Raw genomic sequence first — 24,149 nt, forward strand, 5'->3', positions numbered from 1 at the left:
GATCCCTCTTCTTAGATATTACCTGAATTTAGCCTTTAGTTAATTCATTTCCCAATTAGTCACTTCCCTTTTGGGTTACAAATGATAATTAACTATTACTGCCTCTCTATGTGATTCTTATCATTCCTCCATTTGACCTTGGTAGCCTGGCTTTGCACTGCCAAGGGATTACTTCCTGGGACTTCCAGGGCACAGGATGGAGAAGAGAAAAAAGAATGGAAGAACTAGATGTGTAAGAACCTGAGAGGAACAAATTCAGTTAGGGAAGAACTAGATTGAGGGGCTAGAAGAGAGTACTAGAGGAATGAGATGGAAGATGAGGAAGAGCCAGATAGGGAAGTGCTAGCTGGGTAAGAACAAGATGAAAAGGACCTAGATGAGACAGAATTAAGATGAGAGGATTAAGATAGAACTTAGAGGGAGCAGTATATTAATAGAGAGAGAAATCAGGCAAGAAAGGAGCTAGGCAAAAGAACAGAATTGAAGCTGTGTATATTTTCATTGTCAACAAAGTTCCCTTAATGTGAATAAAAAAAAAAGATAACAAAAGTGTTGGTTAAAACCAGTCAAAGTCCATTCAGATTATATTAGGGTAAGTTCCATAATTTGAGATTACTTTTAGTTTGTGGAATTTTTTGGAGACATATCTGTACAAATCCCTGGCTGTCCTGGAATTCACTATATGGACCAAACTGACCTCAAACTCAAAGAGAGTGGCACACTACTATCTTCTGAATGCTGGAATGTTTGAGCACAACTGAGATTTGTTTTTAAAATGACCTATCTTTGAATCAGAGAATTAAATCTTAAATAAGATATAAAATGGAATCACTAATGTTTTGATGAACCATAGTATTTCTTGAAATTCTATAATAATAATTTAAACTTGAAAATCATTTCATATGTTCTCAATAATTGAGTTAACTTCTTTGCTTTTTTGATTTCAACAATTTAAAAATGTCTGTACTATGTTTGTGTGTATATGCTTTTGCCATGATGTATATGTGGCAATGAGACCACAATTTATATGTGCCTGTTATCTACTTATCCCATGCAAGTTTTAGAGATGAAAGCCAGGGAATCATTTGGTTGTCAGTGACTTCAATGGCACTTGTTTGGGCTTTAACAGGATTTATGTATGTGCTAGTATATGAGTGCGCATATGCCACACAAGTATAGAAATCAGAGAAAAATTTGTAGGAGTGATATGAGTTTCATAGGGATTGAACTCAGGGCATCAGGATTAGCAGCAACCATCTTTACTCACAAAAACTATTCTCTAACATTCATTTGTTGTTCTGAGAAAGTGTTATGAACAAATGTTTGGTCCTCAGAATTAACTAACTCATTCCACATTCAATAAAAACAAAAACAAAGATGATAGCAGTATATCATTTTCATTTGCAAATGGGATTTATTATTCAGTTTCTCCTGTTTTCCATTATATTTCAATGAAAACATGATTAAAACCCAAAAAGACAATATTTTACTAATTTAATATTTCAACTAATCTTATTTGAGCATCAATGACACAGTTCTGATTAGAAATGTCTGTGCTGTGCAATGCTGTGACTTCATCAGGATCACCATATGAAAATGGACAAAAGTAGACAACATAAAGTTGTCTTCTATTTTACACACTTGTGTCATGGCCTATATTACACACACACACACATCAGAAAATATTATAAAATAAATCTCACTCTTATTGTATTATGTGGTATCACTGGATAATTCCCTTAGAAGATAATATGTAAGATGAAATGCCAAATGCATGACAGATGAGGATATGAAAATGGATGCAACTTCAAATAATGTGTATATATATCCATAGTACATCAAATTATATTGTGAAATATACAGTTGATTACTGATCAACTTAAATTATTACATCTGTTTCAGATTGATGAAAATGTTTCTTTGGATACATACATGAAGTATTTAATGTTTATTATATTCTCTATTAAGTATATTAATATTAACATAGTTAAAATGTTTTAACAAAACAATAATCATTGGGAGCACATTGTTTACCCTTAGACTTGTACTTAGGAGAATGACACACAAGGATCATGAATTCTAATGTATTCATGACTAATTACTGACATTCAAACCAGGCTGGATAACATACAACATTTCAAGGGAATTTGTGAAAAAATATGAAAAATAAAACCAGGAACAAAAATCCACCACCCTTTCACAGACACCCTTATATGGTGATATTTTATTTGTATTGAAATGTGATTTTATTTGTATGTTAATAAATAAACTTGCCTGGGGGTCAGAGCCAATAGCATGCCACAGCAGAAGCTGGGCAGTAGTGGCCCACACCTTTAATCTCAGCACTTGCGAGGCAGAGCTAGGGGGATCTCTGTGTGTTCAAGGATACAGCCAGCATGGAGACACATGCCTTCAATCTCAATACCAACCTTAGAAGACCTGGAGGTCTGTATAGACAGGCAGTGATGAGGAAGTCATGTGGTTGGGTTTACAACCAATGAGAAGACAGAAGAGAAAGTCAATAAAAGGACAGACACACAGGAAGTAGGTCTCTTTGCTGAGGGGAAGGACAGCAGTGGCAGTGAAGGGTAAAAAGGGTTTTTAGCTCTTAGCTATTGCTCTGACCTCTTGGGCTTTTAACTCTGTAATTGGCTCTGTGTTTCTTATTTAATAAGACTGTTCATCTACATTTGGCACCCATGTGGCAAGAATTCATTAAACACTGCTTGGCTTGGCTTGGCTTGGCTGGCCTGACTCCCTAGCTTGGGGCTAGCTCGGCCTAGGCCTCAGGCCTGACTGGCCATAGCTATAAGTGGTTACCCGCAGCTGGTGCTATGAACAAGTCAGGCCTGCTGGAGCTACCAGTTGGCTGCATTCACCTGCAAATGCAGATAGAGTTGCTTTTGGCTGAAAGGAGCTTAAGGAAGCCGGAGCCCAGGCTCAACACAGCTCAAGTGGGAACACGTGGCTGGATTTAAGCTTTTAGCCAGAACTCATGGCTACACTTTCTTTCTCTCTCTCTCTCTCTCTCTCTCTCTCTCTCTCTCTCTCTCTCTCTCTCTCTCTCTCAGACACTAGGTAGCTGTTTTGAAATTCCCTCGGATTTCTACTGTTATATGCAGACTTGGTAAGTCAATTAAGATATCATATATTTTAAAGGAAAAAAACTATTTAAAAGAGAAAATTTTTTCCATATTAAAAAAATGGGTTTTATGTGTACATTGGAAGAAAATTGGTCTTTCTTTGATAACATTTTAGGCACTCTGAAAATGGAACAACCATATGAGAAGATTAATGTTGATGGGATTATGTACATTATTACTTTTCTTATCTGTATTTTACTATTTAAAAAGATAGGCAATTTAAGTGCCAGGATAAAAATTTTAGAAAAACCTGTTAAACCTGTTAAAATGAATTATAGAGAAATTCAGATTCAGAGAGAAGAAATTAACAGTGAAGTTGTTTCAGGATTGGATTATAAGGTTACAGAAAGCAAGCCTGTTTTCACACAGTCACCCTTAATTTATCTGGTAACCGTACAACAGCTACCTGGTCAAGTGAATGCACAAAATATTTGGACTCCAGTTGAAATGTTAGATTTACAAAGGTTTAAGGAGGCAATAGCATCTTATGGCATGCATTCCACATATGTAAAGAAAATGTTAAACTCCTGGTCAACTTATAATAGGATTATACCACAGGACAGGCTTAGCTGGTACATGCTGTTCTGGAACCTGGAACACAGCTGTAGTGGCAAATGTGGTTCAAAGAAGAAGCTAAAAGCATAGAAAAAAAATCTTCCAGGATCAGCATGTTGGAGATGGCCAATATGCTGCAATACAAACACAATGTATATATGATATTCAAACCTTAATTCTATGTCAAATGGCAGCCTTGAATGCATGGGACAGAGTTGAGGAACCAGGAAAGAAAACTGAGTAATTTACAAAGGTTATACAAAAGAATCCTTCACAGATTTCTTACAAAGACTGTCTTCAGCAGTAAATGGAATGGTCCCAAATTCAGAAGCTAGCAAGCTAATAATTGAATCTTTGGCTTTTGAGAATGCAAATGCAGCATGCAAGAGAATAATCAGGCCATTGAAGACAAGATCTGCACCCTTAAAAGATTGAATTACAGACATATTTAAAGTTGAGGCTCATGACCATGATGATATGTGGATAGGAGAAGCAATTTAAAGAGGTTTGTGGAATGTCAGATGTTTTGGATGTGGAAAGCAAGGACATTTGAAAAGGGACTGTAAACTGGGCATTCCTAAAAACAATGTTTCTTCAAGGAACCATGACAACAGAATGCCCCTTCCTTCTGGAGTATGCAGAAGGTGTAGTAAGGGAAAACACTGGACCAACAAATATAGATCAAGAAGGGACGGGCAAGGTAATACTTTGCCTCAGTCTTCAGGAAACTCCCAGAGGGGCCCCAGGCAGGCCCCCACAGCAAATCCAGTTCAGACCTTTCCTGCAGTCATAGAGAAAACCCCTACTCAGAGCAATTAAATAACCAAATGCCTATTGGAATAAACAAGGATACTCAAGGTGATGAAACAGCTGAGACAGAGAGAACAGAAAATGCAAGAGAAAACATAAAGAAAAATTTTTGTCAAACTTCTATAAATGAACAAAGACCAAAATTAACAATAAAAATAAATGGTGTTTTGTTGTCTAGTCTGGTAGACACGGGTGCTGACATGACCATAATTGCACCAGAATTTTGGCATCCAACTTGGCCTCTTCAGGAGGTAAACGTTCAGCTGTTAGGAATTGGAACATTATCTCAAGTGAAACAGAGTACAAGATGGCTCAAATGTATAGGTCCAGAAGGACAGAGAGGAAAATTAAAACCATATATGTTTAACATAGCTATGAACCTGTGGGGTCGAGACCTGTTGCAACAAAGGAATACTCAGATTAACATCCCTCAGACCTCTGAAACAAATCATAAACTAGCACATGTTTCTGAGAGATATATTAGAAGATATTATTCTAATGAGTGGTCACCAGCCATCCATATTATACAAGAACAGGGCACAACAACTGATGATCTTCCAAAGACACCAACAGCTCTACCTTTAAAATGGTTAACAGTCAAGCCTGTATGGGTTCAGCAATGGCCTTTAACAACAGAGAAACTCCAGGCTTTAGAAGAGCTGGTAGAAGAACAGTTAAATGCTCAGCATATCAAAGACTCAACCAGTCCATGGAATTCTCCTGTATTTGTTATTAAAAAGAAATCTAGTAAATGGAGAATGGTAACAGGCCTTAGAGCAATTAACAAAGTAATTCAGCCAATGGGCTCTCTACAATCTGGAATTCCTTTGCCTACTCTGTTACCAAAAGGATGGCCTCTCATAGTTATTGATTTAAAAGACTGTTTCTCTTCAATAGGAAATGTGCTGGAGGCCTCAGAATTTCATAAAAAACATCATGTCAATAGTAAATGTTTAAAAAGGGATTTTTCCATAACCTGGCAACAAGCCAAAGAAATAGTAAAGAAATGTCCTACTTGTTCCTTTTACAATCAGATGCCATTACCAGCAAGATGTATCCCAAAGGGTACTCAGAGGAGTGAAATCTGGCAGATGGACGTGTTTCACTTTGCAGAATTTGGAAAATTGAAATATGTACACCATACCATTGATACTTATTCAGGATTTCAATGGGTAACTGCTTTGAATTCTGAAAAAGCTGACTCTGTAATCACTCATTTGCTAGAAGTTATGGCCATCATAGGTATACCTGCACAAATTAAAACTGACAATGCTCTATCATATGTCTCTGTTAAAATGAAATAGTTTTTTGCTTATTACAATATAAAGGATATTCCAGGTATACCACATAATCTTACAGGCCAAGCAGTTATAGAAAGATCAAACAGAACTCTAAAGGATATGCTAAATAAACAGAAAGGGGTAATAAAAATCCCCAGAAGTAGACTGCATAATGCTCTATTAACTTTGAATTTTCTCAGTGAGGTCGAGCTCTTGACCTTGCGTACATCCTAGTTGACAAATGAGTGTCAGATACACTAAGCCTATAGGCTGAAGATGATGCCCCAACACTGGGGAGAAACCTCGGGTGACTGTTCAGGCAGCTGGCTGTTTCTGTCAACTCACATTTTTTTTGGAAGCTGCTTGCATGCACTTCCTGTTTTTATTTTTTTATTAGGTGATATTATTTCCTTCTTGGGTCTCTGAGGGAGATGAAAATTAGTTAGTTATAGTTATAGTTTTCCTTGTTAAGAATCTCAGAAAAGAAACTCACTAAAGAGGTGTAAGTGTATAAATTTGAAAAACGTTATAAGATAGTTCTGTTAGTAATATAAGTTAGGATAGAAAGTGAATCAGGTACATTTTGGACTTACCAAAATAGGATAGATAATGGAATTATTTTCTCTGAATTTGTCAAATGCAAATGGACTAGACATTGTTTAGGTATTTATTGCTTGTATATATGGTATATAGTTATTGTACTTTTGTATATAGTTTTTCTTATATTAGTTACAACTTTTTTTTCCTTTTTTCTTTTTATCAAAATAGAAAAGGGGAAATACCGTGATATTTTATTTGTACTGAAATGTGATTTTATTTGTATGTTAATAAATAAAGTTGCCTGGGGGTCAGAGCTAATAACAAGTCATAGCAGAAGCTGGGTGGTGATGGTGCATGCCTTTAATCTCAGCACTTGGGAGGCAGAGCTAGGGGGATCTCTGTGTGTTAAAGGATACAGCCAGCATGGAGACACACACCTTTAATCTCAATACCAACCTTAGAAGACCTGGAGGTTTGTATAGACAGGCAGTGATGAGGAGGTCATGTAGTTGTGTTTACAACCAATGAGAAGACAGAAGAGAAAGTCAATAGAAGGACAGACACACAGGAAGTGGGCCTCTTTGCTGAGGGGAAGGACAGCAGTGGTACTGAAGGGAAAAAAGGTTTTTAGCTCTTAGCTATTGCTCTGACCTCTTGGGCTTTTAACTCTGCAATTAGCTCTGTGTTTCTAACTTAACAAGACTGTTCACCTACACTCTTACTTGATAATTATGATCACATACTGCATGAGAGTTGAACAAAAATGGACCACTTAGATGATAGCCATCCCATTCTATACATTGAGGCAGATAAATAATTCTCACTAAATGAAAGCACAAAAGAAGATGATCAAAAGCCACAGAAGGAATATAAGGACCACAAAATGAACTTCACAAATTGGATTTGCCACACACTTCAATATCTACATCAAATGTTGCAAAATAGAAGCCACAATGTGGTCTTCACATCATTCTTTAGTGAACTTGGTTAATAATTTACTTACTTCAAGGGTACAATGAAAAAGACTTGAAACAAGTTTTTTCCCCTTGAAACTGAAAACAACTGTGATGTCTAAAGTCTTAATCAAATTGTATACATGAATACAATTTTTTTGTATGAGTTCCATCCTATTTCATAATATGAAGATGATATAAAAAAGGTTTAAATATTGACAGGGATAGAGACATGGCCAAGCCTTTAATATAAGTTCATTCCCTGGACCAAGGTCTGGTTTTTGATGATTTCCAGTAATTCTTGGTACAAGAAGCTCCAAGGGATGAACCTTCTTGGAAACCAGAATACACATACACATACCACACAAAGACACACAGACATTGCATAATTAAAATGAAAACAAATTTTTAAACTCATTTCAATCATGAATATTTTTCTATGTAATTCCTGTAACAAGGGTGCTTGGCAAATAAAAAGTAACAGAGATTTTCTCCACCATGAATTGCTTCATGTAACAGAAAGCAAGTATGTAGGCTTTAAGTCAGAGAAATCAACCATTTTCAGTCTGTGATATCATTTGGGAAGATTTAGGAAATGCTGCCCTGCTGGATGAAATATGTCACTGGGGGTTGGCCTCAGAATTTACATCTACACACCATTTCCAATTTATACTTTCTGCTTATGCTGCATTTAAAGGATGAGAATTTTTAGCCTCCTGCTTTAGCTGCCATGTCTGATACTTGCTTCCATGGCACTTTCACAGGGTTCATATATTGCTCTAGAACCAAATGCCAAATTAAACATTTTCTTAATTTCACTTAGACATAATGTTTTATCAAAGCAAGAGAAAAGGCAATAATACACATCTACGAACTTTTACACCTGGATTCATTATCACATGTGATTGAAGAGAAGTACAAAATCTAAGTGGGTTACTTTATCATTAAATTCATAAGGCTTTTGTCCATAAAAGTTCCTAGGTGTAAACAAATTAAAGGACATCATAATTTTTGACCAGATTATTGACATATGTCAATTTTTTTCTCCAGAATAAATAACCTTTGTAGACAAATTTCCAAATGTCTTATTAATAAAAAAAAAAAAACCCAGAGCCAGGTATTGGGATGAATGCTGAAAGATCATAGAAACAGAACAAGCGCCATCCAACCTCACCTTGCCAACTTCTCAGCTAATCTTGTTTCCTCAAACTGGAAGCCTCTGAGTTCTTACCTGATTGGATCTCAGCTGAACTGCTACTCAAAAGCCTAAAAGTTTAAATAGACTCTAGTTCCTGGTCTGCATGCCTTATATACTTTTCTGCTTCCTGAGATTGAAGGCATGTGTCTTTCCCAAGCAAGACATGAGATCTCAAGTGCTGGGAATAAAGTTGTATGCCACTACTGTCTGGCCTCTATGTCTAATGTAGTGGCTGTTCTGTTCTCTGACCCACATAAGTTTTATTAATGTACACAGATAAAATATCACCACATTCCCTCTTTTTTGTCTAATATAAAAAAGTTATAACTAATATGACCAACTATACAATAAGTACAATAAGGATATACAATATACACAGGCAAGAATTACATTAATAATCTCTAGTCTATAAAATTTGACAAATTCAAACAAAAAAACTCCATTATATACATTAATGAGGTCCACTCCATTAACATTTGATAAATTTGGACAAAAAAATTTCATTACTTATCCTATTTCAAATATGAAGTTCCTTTTTAAAAGTACATTCAATAACACACCCTTTTATCTTATCATATCCATATTCTCTTTTTTCTTTTCTGAGTAGATTAAAAGATGTACCTTTTATCTTATCATTTCTATATCTTACTTTTTTCAGAGAAGATCAACAATCTACCCTTTTCTATATCCTCTTTTTTTCTTTTCCTTTTTTAAAAAACAAGAACCCTTTACCTAATCTCCTATGTTTAACTTCTTTTACCATTAACTTGTAACCAACCATCATAAACATGACAATATCTATAACTCTTTAAACTACAAAAAACACCCACCCCACCTCTTGGGCATTTGGGTGTTCTGTTCTTAAAATTACTTCCTTCTGTCTAGAGATGAAGATATCTTTATGGATTTCTGAATAGAAAAATTTGGGATTAATTGCCAAGTCCTGTATCTTTTGCCCAGTCTCTGCATGATGGGAAAGTGCAGGGCTTATCTCAAATACTTGTTCCAGTAGTTTGTGAACCTGGACCATCTCAGCTATCCATCTCAAAATTGTCCTGAGCAGTTTATAGTCCAAAACAGATCTTTTGATGGTGTTAATCAGCTTAATAGCTTCATCATAATCCATGTAGAATCACCATTGTGGGATCCTGTCTTCCTTTGGAGGATTTCAAAGTTGCTGTTAGGCATGGTCACGGTTCCTTGCAGAATTTTTTTTGCCTCCTCTGTGATTTAGAGCAATCACAGTCTGATAAATGTCTGTCTCTTGGAAAAATGAATTTTCTTCCATAGAAGAGAATATCCTCAAGGCAATTTCTCCCCATGACTAGCTTCATCAAATTTCTCCAAAATGAACTTTGCCAATACTTTCTTATAACACAATGGTCCTGGCAATTGTTCTCTGAACATGCAGCAGTAAACACTTAGTCTCCAGTAGCAGTGTCACCATCAACGCCAACATGATGAGAAGCAGCTGGCAATTTGGAGCAGCAGCCACCACCTCCATGGTCCCGCAAGCACCATTTGTAGCCTGTCCCAGCAACAGCTTCTCTGAGGAAGCCTCCTGAGCTGGCCTCAAACTTGGGATCTTCCTGCTTCCACCTCCTTCAGCAAATTCTACCAGCATGCACCACCACAACCAGCTGAATGCAGCTCAGGCCTGAGCTGGGGCCTGCAAGGCCACAGGCAAGTAGCTTTTATGTGAATTCATACCCAATTAGTTGGTCACCAGATGTAGACAAATTTCTAAAGGTCTTATTAATAAAAACAAACATAGAGCCAGGTATGTGGTGAACACTGAAAGATCAGAGACACAGAACAAGACACATCCAGTCTCAAACCTTATGTTGCCTAAAGATCATACCAATTCATATATATTTATATTCTTTTTGGTATGAGATTTCCTGATTCTCAAAGTCTACTGTTATATTCAAAGGCTCTAAAAGACCAATTACACCCTAGAAATTTTATAGTTATGAGGTTACTCTGTGTTGTGACTAGACTTTACCACAGTGATTACATTCATAGTACTTCTTTCCGATGTGTGTTCTTTACCACATTGTTTACATTCACAGAGTTTTTCTCCAGTATGTTTTCTTTTATGCATTTGAAGACTTCTGTGACATGGAAAGGCTTTACCACATTGATTACATTCATAGGATTTCTCTACAGTATGTACTTTTTAATGCCTTTGAAGATGGCTGTGTTGTACACAGGCTTTACCACAGATTATATTCATAGGGTTTCTATCCAGTGTGTATTCTTTTATGTATTTGAAGATGACTGTGATAGGTAAAGGTTTGATAACATGACTACACTCACAGTGTTTCTTTCCAGTATGCATTATTTTATGCACATAAAGATTACTTTGACAGGCAAAGTCTTTATCACAGATTACATTCATAGGATCTTTCTAGAGTATGCATTCTTTTATGTACATGAAGATTCCTATGACATGCAAAGACTTTACCACACTGATTAGTAATAGGGATTCTCTCAAGTATGTGTTCTTTTATGCCTTTGAAGATGACTATGATATACAAATGTTTTACCACACTAATTACATTCATAGGGTTTCTTTCCAGTATGTGTTCTTTCATTCATTTGAAGATCATTGTGACAAAAAAGGCTACACCACATTGATTACATTCATAGGGTTTCTGTCCAGTATGTGTTCTTGTATGCCTTTGAAGATCATTGTGACGTTCAAAGGCTTTACCACATTGATTACACTTATAGGGATCCTCTCCAGTATGTGTTCTTTTATGTACTTTATGATAACTATGATCAGCAAAGGATTTACCACATTCATTACATTCATAGGGATTCTCTCCAGTATGTGTTCTTTTATGTACTTTAAGATAACTGTGATCAGCAAAGGCTTTACTACATTCATTACATTCATATGGTTTCTCTCCAGTATGTGTTCTTTTATGTACTAGAAGATTACTGTGTTCAGGAAAGGCTTTACCACAATGATTACAATGATAGGTTTTCCTCTCCAGTATGTTTTCTTTTATGTACTTGAAGACTACTGAGCTAAGAAAAGGCTTTACCACATTCAGCACATTCATAGGGTTTTTTTTCCAGTATGTGTTCTTTTATGACTTTGAAAATGATTGTGTTGTGCAAAGGCTTTACCACACTGATTACATTCATAGAGTTTCTCTCCAGTATGTGTTCTTTCATGCCTTTGAAGATGACTGTGTTGTGTAAAGGCTTTACCACACTGATTACATTCATAGGGTTTCTCTCCAGTATGTGTTCTTTTATGACCTTGAAGATGACTGTGTTGTACAAAGGCTTTACCACACTGATTACATTCATAGAGTTTCTCTCCAGTATGTGTTCTTTCATGGCTTTGAAGATTACTGTGTTGTGTAAAGGCTTTACCACACTGATTACATTCATAGGGTTTCTCTCCAGTATGTGTTCTTTTATGCCTTTGAAGACCAGTTTGACATGCAAAGGCTTTACCACATTGATTACATTCATAGGGTTTCTCTCCAGTATGTATTCTTTTATGCACTTGAAGAGCATTGTGATGACTAAAGGCTTTACCACACTGATTACATTCATAGGCTTTCTCCCCAGTATGTGTTCTTTTATGCCTTTGAAGACTACTTTGACATGCAAAGGCTTTACCACATTGATTACATTCATAGGGTTTCTCTCCAGTATGTGTTCTTTTATGTAGTTGAAGACTGCTGAGATAAGGAAATGCTTTACCACACTGATTGCACTCATAGGGTTTCTCTCCAGTATGCCTTCTTTTATGTAACTGAAGAGCATTGTGGTAAACAAAGGTTTTACCACATTCATTACATTCATGGGATTTCTCTCCAGTATGTGTTCGTTCACAGCTTTGAAGATGACTGTGATGTGCAAAAGCTTTACCACACAGATTACATTCGTAGGGTTTCTCTCCAGTATGTGTTCTTTTATGCATTTCAAGATCACTATAACTTGCAAAGGCTTTACCATATTGATTACATTCATAGGGTTTCTTTTTATGTATTCTTTTATGTACTTGAAGATGACTGTGATAAGTAAAGGCTTTTTCACATTGATTACATTCATAGGATTTCTCTCCAATATGTGTTCTTTTATGAATTTGAAGATTATTGTGATGAGCATAGGTTTTACCATATTGATTACTTTCATAGGGTTTCTCTCCAGTATGTGATCTTTTATGCCTTTGAAGTTGATAATTATATGCAAAGTCTTTACCACATTGAATATGTACAGAAGGTTGCTCTACAGTTTGGCTTCTTTCATGCCTACAAGGAAAATTGGCACATGTAAAATATTTACATCTGTAAGAATTAATTTTACAGTTTGTTCCAACTGTAAAGAGGAATCAGATCTTAAGGTTTTTATCACTATGTTTACACTCATATGGTATTTACATAGACCTAGATCTCAGGACATTTTTATAGTGTCAGTCTTTTGGTGTATTAACAATGAAGCTAGAAAGAACCAATTTCTTGTATATTTGAATCAATTTTAACAATTATATTCAATGTGGGGACTGCTACTTATCTTGTAACTGCTCTGAGAGAGAGGTATTTTATGTGTTTCCATATCCCTATGCTCATATGACTTGTATCCAGAGTGACATATGATATAAATAGTAAAGGAAGAATAACAAATAAAAGATTTCCACATTGAATTCAGTTTGACTTTCTGTCATCATAGACTTGTGGTATAGGGATTAAGGTTTCTCCATGACAATTCCCATTGACTCTGAACTCTAACTGCCACTCTAACTAAACAGCACAGTCACAACAAATATAAGAGCAATACCAGCTTTAGTATGGACTCTTTGCTTACTTGAATGTTCTAGAGGTATCCTTATCACTTCTTCACTGTGTATAATTGTAATATAAGTAGGATGAAATAAATGGATTGGCAGTTCTATAGCATCTCTCTTGTGGTGCTATAATTCAAATGGTCACATCTCTTGAGGCATTGTTTCCTTGTCTTCCCTCTTAAAGAATGCCTTCCAAATGCAATTCACCTCCCTAAAATTGAGGTTTATGGTTTTGTGGGAATTTAATGATCATCAATGCACTTTAAGTGGTTCTTAGTTACAGTGATGCTTTTGTTTAAAACTTCCAGGACACATTACAATTTCTTGAGAGGCACATTTATATCAGATTGCACATAAAAATTACCTTTCATGTCTTCTAGAACTTTCACAATGTTCTTCAATATCATGGTATTCCCAACTGTATCCTAAAATAGAGTACCAGAAAGGGTATAACATATTGTTGAAAACTGTGTAAAATTTAAGTCACTATCTTCAGTGAACAATAGAACCATGATACAGTTACTCACCTCATTCTTCTTTTTCAATTAAATTAGAAACAAACATCAATAACTAAGGAACTTTATTTGAGGTCCCTTTATTTGAAAACATGAAGGAAATTTCCATCTTACCTATAATAGTGAGGTTCCTGTAGGTCTCCAGCATCACATCTTTGTACAGATTCTTCTGGGAAGGATCCAGCAAAGACCACTCTTCCCAAGTGAAGCCAACATGCACATCATCATAGGTCACTGCATTCTAAAATATCCCATGCATGTGCAAAAAAGAAAGTATGACACTGACAACATTGTAAATATATACCTCTTTGATGGTATATTTATATAATTTTGGTACTCCCCACACTTATTTCATGACATAGACATGATAATGTAATCACAATGTCACTTTAGAAGAAAACTGATTAGGAGCGTCACCTCTGTCATTTCTGTACCCTTTGAATAGGCTATTATCATGCAAGAGAAATGCATACTAACAAACATAGTGAAACAGGAAACAAATCAACAGTACAGAAAACACATGAGAGAAGTTGTATGAACAATTACTAGCTAAAACAGAAAAATAAATGGACAAGTTAGGTGTATTGGCTCACACCTTTAACCTCAGGACTCAGTATGCAAAGGCAGGTGCCTCTGAGTTGAATGCCAGGCTAGTCTATGCAATCTGGTCCAGGAGAACATATTAAGACCCTGCCTCCCATGTTAAAAATCAAACAAACAAAAAAGACAGAAAGAACTCAGAGGTTTTTATTGAAGTTTCTACAAAAAGTTATGCATTCACTCTGTATTCTTCTTCCAGAAACCTGAAGTGGTACAATTCAAATTGTAACATCAATAAGATTTTACTAAAAGGTACTGCATATTGTAATAGTTACAAATGGACAGACAAAAACATTAGCTATGTGAATGTTGATTATCAATAATCAACACAGGGAAGAAGAAATGACAAAGTAGTAAAGAGCTTTTGCTGGTTTTGCACATAGGTGGGCTCAATTGCCAGTACTTCCATGGGGGTCAGAACTATCCATTATTCCAAGTTCGGGGTTTCTGAGACCATCTTTTAATTACTGTGAGGACCAGATACATGTGGTGCATATCGAAAATTATTCATATTCATTTAAAAATTCAAAAATACAAAACAGGCAGGAAGCAGGTCATGCACCTGCAATCCAATAACTCGTAAGGCTCAGGTAGTATTAATGTCATGAATAAATGCCATCCTGAGAAAGAGAATGATACCTTCTGCCAAAATTTAAAGTTCACAATATGGGTGAAGTTCAATACAACAGCCTATGCTTGACATGTACAAAAATGTACATCTCAGGCTCATCTAATAGTATAAAAACAAAAATGCCAGGAATACTGGGCCACCTTTAATCCCAAGACTTGGGATCCAGAGTCAGGGGGATCTCTGTGTTAGAAGTCAGCATGGTGTACAGAGTTCCTTTCAGGACAGCCAGGGCTACACAGACAAACCTTGTCTTAAAAAAAAAAAACAAAAAACATTAACAGAGCCAGCTACCAAACTGCATTAGCACTGAATACAAATTATTTCTATAGTATATTATTTAATTTAGAGATAGAGTCTATAATGGTAGTGAAAGCATGACAATACAAGGAAGCTGGTTGATTTGTTTCAATCACAACACAGTAGACACAAACAATAGGAAGTTTGCTGAGACTATAGAGATGAATACCACATGTCCAGTGAGGAATTTCATCCAGAAAACCTCCCCTTAGTAAAGATTTCCCATGCAATAGAAAGTCACCAAGAAGAGACACATGTCCAAATACATCATCGTATCTGGGAAATTTTTCATTCAATCAACTATATTCTAACCCAAGTCATTATAGGCTCAGGATCATCCATGTAGAAAATGCATTTAGTCACTTCAATAATACTCCATACTCATTTGGATCCCAATGTCCAAAGTCTCTTCTGACACTCAAGACAATCTCGTGACAGTCACATCCTGTAAAATCAAAAAACCAAGTTCCATCTTTCCAGCTTACAATGGCACAGAGTACCATTCACATTCCAAACCATAGAAATGGAGACACAATAAGGGAAGATTGGACTCAATCTTCCCTAAGGCAAGACTGAAGCGTAGCAGGACAAACATCAAATCATGTAGCACTGTCTGAGGTGCATGGTGCTTCACTTTCAAAGGACTTAGATGTCCCTGTCCCTGCAACTTCTCACATATCTCTTTGTTAACTTCAACTCCCTATATGCAATGAAGTCTCCATAGAAGATGTCTCATAGCTTAGGTATCTCACCAAAGGAAACCCAGGATGTTGTGGAATATTATTTCAAGGTATGTCATATTTGTTTATGCTGTGGAACATTTGTTTTAATGATGCAAAGTTTTGTTGTATTCTTTTATGTTGCATTTATTTAACTCTGTGAAGCTATGATACTTATATAGCCTGTCTAAAGCACTTCATTAGTCTAATAAAGAGCTGAATGGCCAATAGCTTAGCAGTAAAGGATAGGCAGGGCCAGCAGGCTGAGAGAATAAATAAGGAGGAGAAATCGAAGGAGAAAGAAAAGTAAAGGACACCAGGGGCCAGCCACCCCACTAGGCAGCAAGCCACAAAATAACAAATAAAGAGAGATATAAAATAGAGGGAGACAAAAGCCTATAGACAAAAGTTAGATGAGATCATTTAAGCTAAGAAAACTGTCTATAAACAAGCCAAGCTAAGCCTGATCATTTAGAAGAAAGAATAAGATTCCATGTGTGTGATTTTTTGAGAACTTGGTGGCAGGCCCCATAAAGAGTAAAGAATTTTAAAAAAGAAATAACCAACAACATCAAGCTTCAATCCTCACAGCTTCATGCAATGAACTCTTACAGTCTCCTTACTGAGTTTCTGCTTCTGCCAAACATAAATGCCTGCAACAATGCTGAACTATAAACACAGACTATGAAATCATGACCTTAAATTTTAATTCTTTCTTGTTTGCAGGACCAGCACACTATGGGGGATCTGGCAAAGTTTGATTTCTTAATTGGGATGGACACTAACATGCTTGGGCCACGGGTGCATCAGGTTTTATATGGAGATGCAGTGATAATATGTTCCTCAATATATTGTGCATCCTAATAAACTTGTCTCAGGTCAGAGAAGAGAACAGCCACTAGACAGACACAGAGACCAGAAAATGGTGGCACTCACACCTTTAATCCTAGCATTCCAGAGGCAAAAAATCCATCTGGATCTCTCTGAGTTCAAGGCCACATTTTAAACAGCTAGGAATGGTGACTCACAGCTTTAATGCCAAGAAGTGAGCCTTTAATACCAGGAAATGATGGCAGAAAGCAGAAAGGTATTTAAGGCTTGAGGACCAGGAACTAGAGTTGGTTAAGCATTTAGGCTTTTGAGCAGCACAGTTCAGCAGAGACCCATTCTGGATGAGGACTGAGAGGCTTCCAGTCTGAGGAAACAGGATCAGCTGAGGAATTGGCAAGGTGAGGTAGTAATGGCTTGCTCTGCTTCTCTGATCTTCTAGTATTCACCCCAATACCTGGCTTCAGGTTTGTTTTTATTAATAAGAACTTTTAAGATTCATGCTACATGGAGATGCTTCCTGGGACTAGGAATCACTTTGCTTATTCCTTCACAAATTGAAGGTTTAACAGGATGGAGTCTTACCCTTAGGGCACTTTGCTAGGCTTCCATTCTATGGCAACAAACTCTTTGAAATTTCCTGCCTGTTTCAGCACTTGATTGCCATTTGAAGCTACCTTTTCATTTACATTTATTTCTGCCCCACATGTTTTCTTTTCATTATATACCTGAATGAGTCATCAGTAATAAATATTCAAAAGATTCAGATTCCATGCAAGGAATTAGCAATTACTTTTTAATTCTGCCTTGCTAAATTTCCAGGGCATAGGCAGAATAAGAAAAATTTTGGAGCCAAAATATATAAATGACCTTTAGCTTATTTTTTTAATGTAGTCTATCTACTTATAACTGAAATCCTATGACCTGAATCTCCATTCTGCCATTAATCTTAACATTCCCATTGTCCTGGTCCTACAAGACCAGCCAATTGAGTACTGTGTACAACTTTCTATGGTTTTGCCACCTAAAGTCTTGATATCATCCACATTATTTCAAAAGGCAATATTCCTGTGATCTGCCTAGCAACAAAATCACTTTTGTTGTTCCACTTTTTTGTTCTAATGTTCCTTTATCCTCCTAAGATTAAATCCTCTAACCAAAAACATCTCAGGCAATGAATGTGTTTATCTGGCTGATTGTGTCAGTTCACACTCCATCATTTGGGGGGGGCTCAGGATAGAAACTCAAACTAACAATTAAAGGTAAAACTCATGGGCAAAGATTGTTTCCCAGTTTTCTCTCTTGCCTAGTCCCTGTCTCATGCTCACATAGCTCCCTTTTCTAGCCTAGGATACTTTTCTTAGGGATATTGCCCCCCTACATGGTGGTGTCTTCCCATATCAGTCATCAATCAACACAATCTCTCACAGACATAACAATTTCTGGCTATAACAAATAAAGCCACTGTTAACATAGTTGAGCAAGTGTCTTTGTGGTAGAAGGGAGGAGGACCTTTTAAGTATATGCCCAAGAGTGGTATAGCTGGGTGTTGAGGTAGATTGCTTCCCAATTTTCTCAGGATTGCATTTTGATTTCCACAGTGGCTGTACAGGTTTGTACTTGGAACAGCAATGAATCACCTTGTTCCAGGTGCTTGCCAGCATTAACTGTCACTTGTGTTAATGATCTTAACCATTCTAACAGGTGTAAGGTGAAATCTCAAAGTAGTTTTGATAAGTATTTCCTTGATGGCTATTGATGCTGAATAATTCTTCAAGTGTTTCTCAGCCACTTTAGATTTCTCTACTGAGAATTCTCTTTAGAGGTTCACCCCATGATAATTGGATTGCTTGGTTTGTTATTGTCTAATTTCTTGAATTCTTTATTATTCTGAGTAAGGAAACCCAGAATCACATAGACAAACATGGTATATACTCACTTACAAGTGGGTATTAGTAATTAAGTAAAGTACAGTCACAGTAAATTACAGTAGAATTCATATATGCAAACAGGCTAAGTAAGAAGAACAGCTCTTGGAAAAATGCATGGGTCTTCCTGAGAAGAGGAAATAGAATAGATTTAGTGGGTGCACTGGAGGCAGGTGGGGATGGTAACAGGAGGGATCAGGTGAGTAAGGAAGGGATGGGGGGAAAGATGTGGGAGCCCGTTCTCGGGTTCCTCGTGGCTTTACCCAGCAGGTCCACATAGAGGATGATCAGGACCACGGGCTTGAGTGCAGGTGTCTGAGATGGTCTGCACTTGGCTGTGCTGGGGGAGGAGGCCTTTTGCTCCACCCCTTGGTGTCTCTATAAAAACCCTGGGGCAGAGACAGTCAGGGCCCATTGGAAAAGGTTCCAGGCCCTCTCAAGGCTATCCTTTATTTTCTGTTTATCTCCACGATATTCTCCGCAATAAATCCTTCTATCTAATATTTCCTGCTGCTCGCACTCAAGAAAACTCTGGGGAACTGTGGGGGTGGTGGGTAAATGCCCCACAGAATGGCGCCATGAACAGGGACTAAAGAAAAAAGAAAAAAGGGACTAAAGAAAAAAGGGGGGGACTAAAAAAAGGGGGAACTAAAGACAAATGAACAGGGACTAAAGACAAAGTAATAGGGATTAAAGATAAAGGAAAATAATAGTTTTATTACAGAGTTTTTGGCGAAAGTGCTGAGTCAGCCCTGCCAGTGGATAAGGCATGCCGCTGTTATGGAAAATATATATTTTATATATATTATGAGAGGCAGGGGTTTTATCCTCGAGAGAAAAGGAAAGCGGACTGGAAGGATGTCCGATGCTGCAGCGAAATTCTCTTCTGTCAAAATTTTCTATCTTGTATCGCTTTCTCAATTTCTATCTGTGAAAAATAAGTATAAGGTATAGCGTAGTAATATAGTTTAGGAAAAACTTAGAAATGTAAGATTGTGTAGGAAAAAATAAGTAAGGCAACTAGACAGAAAAACTCTACAATTTTCTAACTTTGGGAGCTATGAATGCAAACTGGGAAAAAAATCTTTCTTGGGGCTTTATGGGTAGTAAAAAAGCTCTTCTTTGAACTTATGGGGAAGAAAAAGTTTCCAATGGAAGCTTTTGACCTGGGGACAGCTGAAATGCTAAGTCCAAGCAGCAGGAGAAAGTTATTTCTCCCTGAGGCAAAAATGGGGGTGTAAAAGCCAAAAAGTTTAAAGTTGGGAAGTTTTGGGAAAAGTTGATCTTTCTCTTGGGGAAAAAATCTTTCTCTTAAACTAAAAGCTTTTCTTGGAAAATTTGGGGGGAAAAACTCTCTAAAAAGCCTTAATCTTTCTCAAACTAAAAGCTCTCAAACTTAAAAACTAAAGCCTTTAACTTTCTCGCTCAGAAGGACAAATTAGAATCACCTGAAGATATTAGAATGGGGACCACCTGTGATTAGCTCTAAGGGAAAATAACAAACCTCTTAAGACGGCAAAACCTCTCCAAGTTCTCTTTCAAGTTTAACAATCCTCCCTGCAATGCAGGAGGCAGGGACAAGTTCCAAAAAAAAAAAAAAACCTCTTCTAAGCTCTGTCTCTTCAAGCTAGTAAAAGACAGTGGGTCAGAGTACCCTGAGGGAAACACTTGGGAGAGTGTAGGTGAAAAACTACAGAGAGCCCAAAAGGGCAAGAAACTTTACTGGGAAAAGCAAAAAAGCCAGCTTTTCAGTTATAGCCGAGCTGAGGCATCAAGGGTTTTGTTTCTGAGTGAGCATTTCAGAATGACAAGGTGCTCCTAATCGTCCTAATGCAAAGATCCCCTGAAGCATTGTATCCTCGCTTCTGACCAAAAACCCAGGGGCGACTGGCCAGCATCTCTGAGTTGGGGTGCATTTTGGGGATACTAGGGTTCCTGCAGTGGTATACTTCCTGGAGCACAGAGCTGAGGCAGGAAGGTGCAGGACCCAGGGGAAGATTGCTAATGAACAAACAAAACTAAAGCCAGTGAGAACGGCACAGTTGTCCACTTTCCTACAAGTCCCGGGTTTATAGGTCCACAGCTAAAAAAGAAAAAAAAAAGCTTTCCTATCAGAGTAAGGACCTTTCTGGGAAAACAGTAAAGCTGAACTGTGTCTGAAGCAGTTGTGCTGCTGAGTCAGAATGCTGTCTGGGGAAAGAGCCCAGCCAGGGCAGAACAGAACTATCCAGGAGTAAAGCTTTCTTTTCTATCCGAGAAAGCATCTTTTTGAGAAAAGCTTTGTTTCAACTGACTCCCTGAGATGAGGGAGTGTAGCCCTAAGGGGTGATTGCCTCTGGCATAAGCTCTGTCCTTGAGCACCCAGACAAGCAAATGCAACCCACTGGGGGACTGGGCCAGGTGAAAGGCCTGAGGGAAAAAACACCTGTCCTAATGGGAGTTTAGAGATGGCAAAAACCTCCCTTGTTAGATTTTTCAGTCTGTACACAAACCACACAGACCCTGAAAACAGAAACGAACAAAAAGCCCCTACCTTCAGTAGCAGGGAAAGCCACCACTGTAGTGTCAGAAACTGTTTCTGGGGTAGAGGGGATAAACTGAGACCAAACCGGGAACTGTCTGGGAAAAAGACTCTGAAGAAACAGAAGGGACATAATCCTCCCCAGAAATATATGACCTGAAAAAGCTGCTAGAATTTAAGGCAGATTTGGGGAGAGAAAAAAGCCCCTACCTCCAAAGGCAGCTAGCAGAGGAACAGAGCCACAGACAGATACCTGAAGCTCTGCATCTGGGGAAGGGAGGAACAAGCAAAATGAGAATAAAATCAGTGGGAGAAAATCTCTCCAAAGGAGCTATGGAAAATCTCTGTTGTAAATGTTTTTCACTCACTGGCTAAGGCAAGCACAAGCCCCGAGGAAAGTTGCTATCAGAAATGCCAGCCTCAATGGTCACTAATGAGGCAGGTGCGGTTCTGATCCGGGGCTAGTGTCAAATGAAGGAGAGACACCTGTTAAAGCCAGCTAAGGAGAGACCAGAACCCTCCCAATGTCCCATAATTGAAAATGTAAAATGCCTGTTCAAATCTCCCCTTGCAAAAGCAAAAAACTTTGTTCAAACCTCTCGGGCAAGAATTTGTAAGCAAGTCTGGTAAAAAAGAACTTAGAAGTTGACTCTCAGACCCAAAAAGAACTATGGGAAATGACTGATATAAGGGAAATGATATAAGGGACTGATATTATGGACTGATATAAGGGAAATGCATTCTGGGAAAGGTAGTTTTTCAGCTAAAGATGGCGACATTGCCCTGAAACACTTTTGTCAGCTCGAAAATACGTTCATGGTAAACTTAAAATACAGCTTTTAAAAGAATAAGGAGGAAAATCATCTAAGAGTTTAAGTGTCCGTTCCAATGAAAAATTGAAAGGATACGGAACTAGGTGCTTCGCGGTTTGGGGCTCCGTTGGTAAAATTCCTTATTTACCCTAATAGCTGTGCAAAGTTTTTATGGTAGTTGGATGACAAAAAGCTACCTATAAGAGCAAACAAGCCACTTTAAAATCCTTAAAACAAGGGAAAGCAGTTTATACACTGAATGTTGTCTTAGATATGAAGAAACTTATGTTGAAATTAAAAAAGTTCTTTGCCTTTTGGACAAACTGCCTGCAATGAGTGATTCCTCTACAAATCTAATTAAGGGGATAAGAAACAGGCATTCAAAAAAGAAATGACTGCTTTATAGATGGGAAACAAACTTCAGAAAAATCTGTCTTAAAAAAAAGCTTCACCTGAAAATTCCTTATAAGAAATCAATGCTAAATATTACAGCTGCTAATAACATCAGGAGTTAAAGCTAATGAAGTGAAAATACTAAATACAGTTCAGAGCTGTGCCACTGGTGGCATACTAGCTCCTTTAGAAAAATACTTTATATCACCTAATAGCTGTGCAGTACTCTGCAAAGAGCTTTACAGCAGCTAAATACGGTAATTTCACCCTCAGCGTGAAGTGAAATTTTTCAGTAGAACAAACCAAAAGTACTGCTGTAATAGAAACACTTGTCTGAATTGAAGCACTTAGGGGAACTATTATGAATTTGGGTGAAGGGACAGCCTCTAGTTAAAAACCGTCTACCATTGACAGTGCATCTCTGCTGGTCCGGAACGGCTGAGAGAACTGGCAACTTTGGGTTGTGACTTTGTCCCGAGAATGTTACAGTCCCCTAGCAACAACTACCACAATTCTATAACAACACTCACTAAATCCCAGTGCTTTATAACAAAGCTGACTATAAACTCTAAACTTTAGAAATGATGTACGTACTTCCTTTCTAGTTAAGAATCTTTCTAATAGAGATAGTGATAATAATTAAGAGTAAGAAATACAAAAAGATGAAAATAAGATATGTGAGTTTGTAAAAATTCTGTATTGTTAGATCTGTGTTAAGAAATCTTTAGGTGTTTGCTAAGTTAAATATATGCTAATGGTAGCCCTACATAAGTTTGTAAAATAGATCTATAGAGTTCCTTTAAGAATATAATCTTGCAAGAAATATCTAAGTAGTCTTAAGACATGTAGTAATAAGCTTGTAATAAGTAAAGATGCTAGTTGTAAATGTAAGTTTAAATAAGTACATAAGAAGTAATAAAAAATATATTTGCTAAAGTAGTTCTATAGTTTCCTTAAGGAGTATAAATAAGTAGATGTTAATACGTTATATGTGAGTTTGTAAAATGTAAATGTTGAATGTGAGTCTAAATGCTTTGCAAGGCAAAAGGTTATATGTGAGTTTGTAAAAAAGTGTATATGTTAAGTGTGAGTCTATTCTTATTGTATATGATGAAAAAACCTGAGATACAGAAGTTGGTGTCCTAGCAGACTGCAAAGCATGCAGTCTGAGCGGTTTCCAAAAGTTCCAGAAGCCGCTAAGAAGCTAAGAATGGCGGACGCCAGAACCAGCACAAGGCATCCGCAGCTGAGATCCGTGGAAAATCTTCACAACACAGAAAAACCTGAGCTAACATAAAAAACGGTGTGGTTTAGAATACTACTGTACCTAAAAAGGTCTCTGGCTTGGGAATAAGTTCAGAGATGCTGGTTTGAACAAAAATTGTTAACTGCAAAAAGTTTTGGTTGAAAAACGTCTCTTCATATTTTGAAGTGAAAGCCTAATACCAGAATTTATTTGTTTGAACTTTTTGAACTTAAAATGAGATAAAACTACAAAAAGATCTTGGTTATGGATTTCTTCATATTTGGAAGGCTAGTACCAGAATTTATCATTTGAATTTTGGGACTATTGAAATGAACAATAGAGATTTTATTGCAATGGGACAATTTTGAGT

General features: G+C 37.2%; 1 pseudogene; it reads right to left on the bottom strand.

Annotated features, from left to right (window-relative positions):
• Positions 1-11,636: 11,636 nt before the first annotated feature.
• On the bottom strand, positions 11,637-14,033 carry LOC128119613 (zinc finger protein 120-like; annotated as a pseudogene).
• Positions 14,034-24,149: the final 10,116 nt, after the last annotated feature.

The sequence above is a fragment of the Peromyscus californicus genome, unplaced genomic scaffold (assembly GCF_007827085.1).
Source record: "Peromyscus californicus insignis strain IS unplaced genomic scaffold, ASM782708v3 Scaffold_24__1_contigs__length_46423439, whole genome shotgun sequence".
Classification (NCBI taxonomy): Eukaryota; Metazoa; Chordata; class Mammalia; order Rodentia; family Cricetidae; genus Peromyscus; species Peromyscus californicus.